This window comes from Amborella trichopoda, chromosome 2, assembly GCF_054954075.1.
Source record: "Amborella trichopoda isolate Santa Cruz 75 chromosome 2, AtrichopodaSantaCruz75HAP2 v2.0, whole genome shotgun sequence".
NCBI lineage: Eukaryota > Viridiplantae > Streptophyta > Magnoliopsida > Amborellales > Amborellaceae > Amborella > Amborella trichopoda.
The window spans coordinates 59,031,937-59,038,084 of record NC_142337.1 but is presented as its reverse complement, the minus strand read 5'-3'; the positions used below and the strand labels follow the sequence as shown (position 1 = coordinate 59,038,084).

The 6,148-nt window shown below is 31.6% G+C and overlaps 1 long non-coding RNA gene across 2 annotated transcripts; it reads right to left on the bottom strand.

Annotated features, from left to right (window-relative positions):
- Nucleotides 1–3,206: 3,206 nt before the first annotated feature.
- Nucleotides 3,207–4,271, bottom strand: LOC148783385 (uncharacterized). 2 transcript variants are annotated; one of them, XR_016050402.1, is made up of 2 exons: nucleotides 4,200–4,271; nucleotides 3,207–3,466 (listed from the first exon to the last, which is right to left on the bottom strand). It is a non-coding gene; the product is annotated as an uncharacterized LOC148783385 (long non-coding RNA). The 2 variants fall into 2 exon arrangements; XR_016050401.1 differs by having other exon boundaries at nucleotides 3,662–4,249.
- Nucleotides 4,272–6,148: the final 1,877 nt, after the last annotated feature.

Below are 6,148 nucleotides of genomic sequence, written 5' to 3'. Positions count from 1 at the left end.
TTGAGGTATGGCCTTGAAAGCAAAATTAATGGAACGAGGATGAGCTCCACACCTAAGATCTGAGAGGGGTGTGCCGTGAGGCTGGTGATGCAAAGTCAGAATTTTAATTAGAAACCCTGAGAGAGAGAATAAAAGCTCTTTCTATTTACTGGAGGCTCTGTATTTTCTTTGTTGTATTTTTCTCTTTCTGACTTCTCATACTTATGGGAAGAAGATGAGGCCCAACGTTTCTTTTCTCAACGGGTATTTAAGAAAGAAACTCCCAGATCTCGTGGATACTTATCTACACGAACGTTAGAAATCATTGAGAAATTGAATTATATATTTATATATTATATTTAACAAAATCCTTTATAAATGGATAAGCATATATGTATATGGGATTTCTCTCATAAAAATAGAGGTCCACAAAAATAGGTGAGGCAATGTGAGGCCTCATGGCCACACGTGCTAACATCTCCCACTTGGCCATGACGGCCGAGCCCAATAAGAAGTTATACGCACACTTCAATTTTTGGTATGACCTTTACTACAATATTTTGTCATGAGGTTTTTCTAACTCTTTTGCAGATATGTCTCTCATAATAAATGTTCATAATTTTCATCATGATGATTTTCATGTTAATATGGATTTGTCACTCATGGAAATTGACTGACTTAAACTTTTTTAAGTTTCATTAAGTTAGTGTGAATAGAAAGAAATTCAATGCTTAGATCATTTATCAATGGATCAACGATCATATATGATGAGGGCAAATAACTAATAGTTATTTTATTTTCTTTACTATATCTTGAATGTAATGATATTGTACACATCTATATGTCTTCATTTGGAGCGATTTGCTCTACTTTGTATTAATTTAAATGCAGCTTGATTATCAAAAAACATTTGTATTGGTTCATCGATTTGTAGCTTCAAGTCATCTATGAAGCACTTTATCTAAATAACATAAATATATGCAATGTACTCAGCTTCATGTGTGTACATAGCGACATATATTTGTTTTTAGTTATATTAAGAAACAACTACACCTCCAAAAAGGAAGACATGCCTTGAGGTGGACTTACTATTGTCCTTATTCCCAACAAAATTTGCATCTATATATCCTAGAACTTCAAGTTTATCTATTTGAAAAAATACTTTAACGTGTTTTGTTCACTTAATGTACCTTAAAATTATTTTGACTGTTTTCTAATAGGCTATGCACGTATTGCTTTGATATCTACTTACAACACCTAAAACATAATTCAAATCTGGTATTGTGCATCGTACTGAACATACTAAGCTACCAATAGCTTGTGCATTGGGAATATTAGGTTTTTATTATCTTTCTACTAGATAATCCTTCCTAGACAACTTTGTTCTCCTTTCAAGATGAGTAAACATAGTTTACAATTTTTCATTTGAAATCTTTTAAGAGCAGAGTCAATATGTTTCTCTTGGCTCAAACATAACATTCTAGATTTAATAATACTTCATATCCCATCATGAAATATTAAGTATCATTGTTTTGAAGATTGTTTTAAACCATATAAAGCCTTATTTATTTTTTATATTTTATTTTCTTGACCTTTAATTATAAAGCCATTAGGTTGCTTCATGTAGTTGATTTCCTTTAATTCGCCAGTAAAGAATGTCGTCTTTACATCCATTTGGTATAGTTCTAAGTTATAAAATGTAACGATTGCCAAAAAATTTCTTACGGATATAAACATAGAAACAAGAGAGTAAGTGTCAATATAGTCAATTTCTTTTTTTTAGGTAAATTCCTTTGCTACTAACGTAGCTTTAAATTTATCAATTGATCAATCAGATTTTAGCTTATTTTAAGTACCTATTTGGAACCTATAGGTTTCCTATCTGATGGTAAATTACATAAATCCCAAACTTTGTTTTTCTCAATAGAATCTAATTCGTCTCTCATGACATTAAGTCATTTTTGAGATCCTTATAACTTCATCGCATCATTGAAGTCAAAGGGATTATTTATTTCATCTAGGTCAATAAGATTGTATATCTGCTCACTCATGTAGATATAGAAATCATCAAGGTATGATGGAGGAGTTCTAGACCTCTTTTGACCACTTAACATAGTGTGTGTGAGTACTTCAATATCATCATGTTGGTCAAGGTTATTCATGACCATTGTAAGTGGTGTATCTAAGTAACCTGTGATCTTAAGTGGATCATCATTATTCATTACAGGTAGATTTTTTTATTGAAATATTCTAGGAACTCAACATCTCTACTTTCAACGAGTCCCTTACTCTTATGATAAAATCTATAGCCCTTTGAACTTTCAGGGTATTCTATAAAATTACAAACAAGAATTTTGTTTTCTAACTTATTTATTTGTTGATATGAAATTAGAACATGGGTTGTTGACTCCCGCTTTTTAAAGTTGTTGATATGGAATTAAAACATGGGTTTCCACCTTTTTAAGTTGCTTAGATTAGGTCTTCTATCTATCCACAATTTATAAGGGGTAGAATCTATTACTTTAGTTGGAACCCTATTGAGAATATATATAGATGTGCGTATTACTTCTCCTCAAAAGGTCTTGGGCATACTAGCATAAGTCATCATGGATCTAGTCATTTCTAATAGAGTTCTATTATACCTTTCAATTATTCCATTTTGTTGTGGTATAAAGCATATTAGTATGTATTTTAAGACCATATTCTTGGTAATAAGAGTTGAAAGCTTCAGATGTATATTCACATCCCCTATCAACTTTGATGTTCCTACCCAAATAGTTTTCTACTTCTTTTTTATATATTTTAAATAGTATTAGGGCTTTTGATTTATGATAGATTAGATAAACATATCCAAACCTAGAAAAAACATCGATAAAAGTGATGAAATATAACATCCTTTATGAGTTTTAACATTAAGAGGCCCACAAATATCTGAGTGGACCACATTCAACAATTCATTAACTCTCATATATTTATTGAATGATTTCCTAGTCATTTTTTTGTTTATGCTTACAGGTTGAAAATTCTACATTATTTAGATTTGAATACGACATTTCTTCATTAACTTGTTGAGTTTAAAAACATTTACGTGGACAAGCCTAAGATTTCGTATATGCATCAACAACCATTACAAAATCAACATATTTATTAACCTATTTATTTTAAATTTTTTTACGTGGACCAGCCTAAGATTTCGTGTATGCATAACAATCATTACAAAATCAACATTAACTAGAATAAGTAGAAATTTTATTATCAACTTTCTCATTTACATGAAAAAGGAACTGCTAAAATCGATTGCCCTATATACAACCTACTTAATGAACTGGTAAGATCGATTGCTCTATATATAACCTACTTGTTACACCAGAATAGAAGTATTTCTCCCGCTGTTTTTATTTCTTTGAAATTATTGAAAAGGCTTTTTGAGCTTACAATATGTCGATTAGCACTTGAATCTTCCCATTATCCTTTAGTATCAGACATTCTGAAACCACATGAACAAATCATATATGAAAAAATATATAAAAAAATAATAATAATAGGCTCCCATATTTTAGTGGTTGAAAAAAAAAAAACTTAGCAGACTCTCAAATTTTAGCAATTGAAAAAACAAAACAAGTTAAGAAATTAAAACAAATATTAAACTACTTTAAAGATGTCGAAGATTGGAAAAAATTACCTGAAAAATTAAATCACATGACTTGGTTTCTATGCGAAATATGCATCATCTCTTGTTTGTGTCTTTGTTTGTGAGTTTTCATGTTAAAGATGGATCATCTCTTATTTGTGTGTCTTTGTTTGAGTTTCCATGAGAAAGATGAATAATCTCTTGTTTATAGGTTTCCCATGCGAAAGATAAGAGAGAACGAAAAAGCTAAATAAAAAGATAGGTTCTAAACCTAAATAAAGAGAGATGTGAAAAAGAAATTTGAAAGTGTACATTGGGACGATAGAGCGTGAAAAAAAGTTGTTCGTGGAGAAGCTTTTTGTTTCAAGGAATTTGAATCATACTTATATCAGTCATCTCCAATATCTCAAATTTTGTAGTTTCTTAATTTTTATAGTTTTTCTTTTAATTAACCTACGTCTCAAATTTTCTAGTATCTCACTTCTATAGTTTTTGGTTTAATTCATCCACTTCTCAAATTTTCAAGTTTCTCACTTTTATGGTTTTTGTTTTAATTCATCCACTCTACAGATACGCTTGAACTACTTACATGCGTCGCCTCCATATCCATTCGCTTTATAAGCCTAGTGGCATGAATCATGCCTAACGATTCATACAATCTCATCAATTTAGTTCTTGTTTTAAATCCATTCGCTTTATAAGCCTAGTGGCATAAATCATGCCTAATGAGTGTTCCATGCCAAACAAGTGCATATGACATGTAATATGTTCGTAACTCTTAAAAGTGAATTATTAATTCTTTAAAGGGTGCCGTTTCTGTAAGGTTGTAATTTTAAACAATCTAATTAAGGCACGTTTCCAAATTTTATTATAATATGTAATTTTGGTACAAAAAATTCTTAAAATTATCTAAAAATCTATTCTTATATCTAATCATAAAATTTAAACTCCAAAGGGTTAAAATCAAGTAGATCTATACGCATATGAAAATATTGAAAATAGACGGTCTAGATAGTTTGTTGCAAGATATACGATTATGGGACTCAAAATCTTTTTGTTCTTTTTTTTTTTTAATATTCATACATCTCGATGTTGAGATAATTAATTAAAAGGTTTTTCAATATTAAAACAACGTTTTTCAATAGATTTTTTATGTGCATCTTTAATTCTACATTTTTAAGGTTTGCCACCTTGTATAAACCTTTTCCCTCTTCAAATGAACTTAACAATTCTTTCCGATGATATCTATGTTATATTGTTCTAAAAGCCTATTAAACCCATAATCAAAGTTTAATAATTTTTATATGATTTTCTCATTTTTTTCAAAGAATAAAATTGAAAGATATCGAGCTGAGGTTTGAGACACATCAACCCTATTGATATGAGATGGTTGTCCAGCGGCCGGCATACCATTTGAAATCGAAATGCCATCCCCAATAGAGTCTTCCTCTTTTAAGTTTTTTGTGCGCCTTTTTAACCTTAAAATAAAAAAAATTAATATCTTTTTAAACGAAGGAACTCTTACTAAAAGACCTTTACTGAGTCACTTTATCTTTTCCACCTTTCTTCGTCACCACCATTGATGTGCATAATCTTTTTGGAAGCACACGACAACAACTCCCCGGGTCTCTCACACACACACATACATACATGTGCATGGTCTCCCCGCAAGTGTCTTTGCGCACACGAGCTATTTCCTACGTTAAAAACCCACATTCCAATTCAAGATACATGTTTTACATTGGATAGTTGCCACTTTAGCATGAATTTCCTTATAATTTTTGTGCTTTAGTTTCCAAAAACTTTAACGTGAACTGGTTTTTGCCCCACTGAAAATGGTTGAGGCATGCAGACAGTTTTATGATAATAGCTAATGTCTTGCAATACACCTTCCTTTCACAGTCAAGTATGAAAATTATTACAAAAAATGAGTTCATGAATCGGCATAATCCTGGTTAGCATCCATTTACTTCAGATCAGTCGTTGGAATCAGCCGATTCGACTCGGGCATCGGTCATCCCGTGCCCGATTCTCGCTTATGTCCGGAGGGCATAATCGTGGTTAGCATCCATTTACTTTATATCAGCCGTTGGAATCAGCCGATTCAACCCGGGAATCGGTCATCCCGTGTTCGATTCTCCCTTATAACCGAAAATCGGGCGTGTTTAGAGGCGAACCGACAATTTGTAGCGTTGAAATCGGCCGATTCGACCCGAGAATCAGTCGTCCCGTGCCCGATTGTTGGAATCGGCCGATTTGAACGAGCCCCACCAGAAACAATTTATACCAATCAAATCTTCTCTAAAACTTCTATGTGGGATAATTCTCATCAAACAATATGCGTGTAAATAAGGTATTGGTGCTCTCTCTCTCTCTCTCACATGTATAATGGTGTATATGTATAAAATAAATTACATACTTTATAAATAGATCTCTCTCTCATATGTATAATGGTGTATAAATTAAACATTTTATAAATAGATCTCTCTCTTATACAATGACATCTATCAAATGAAATAGTCTGTACAAATATAAAGT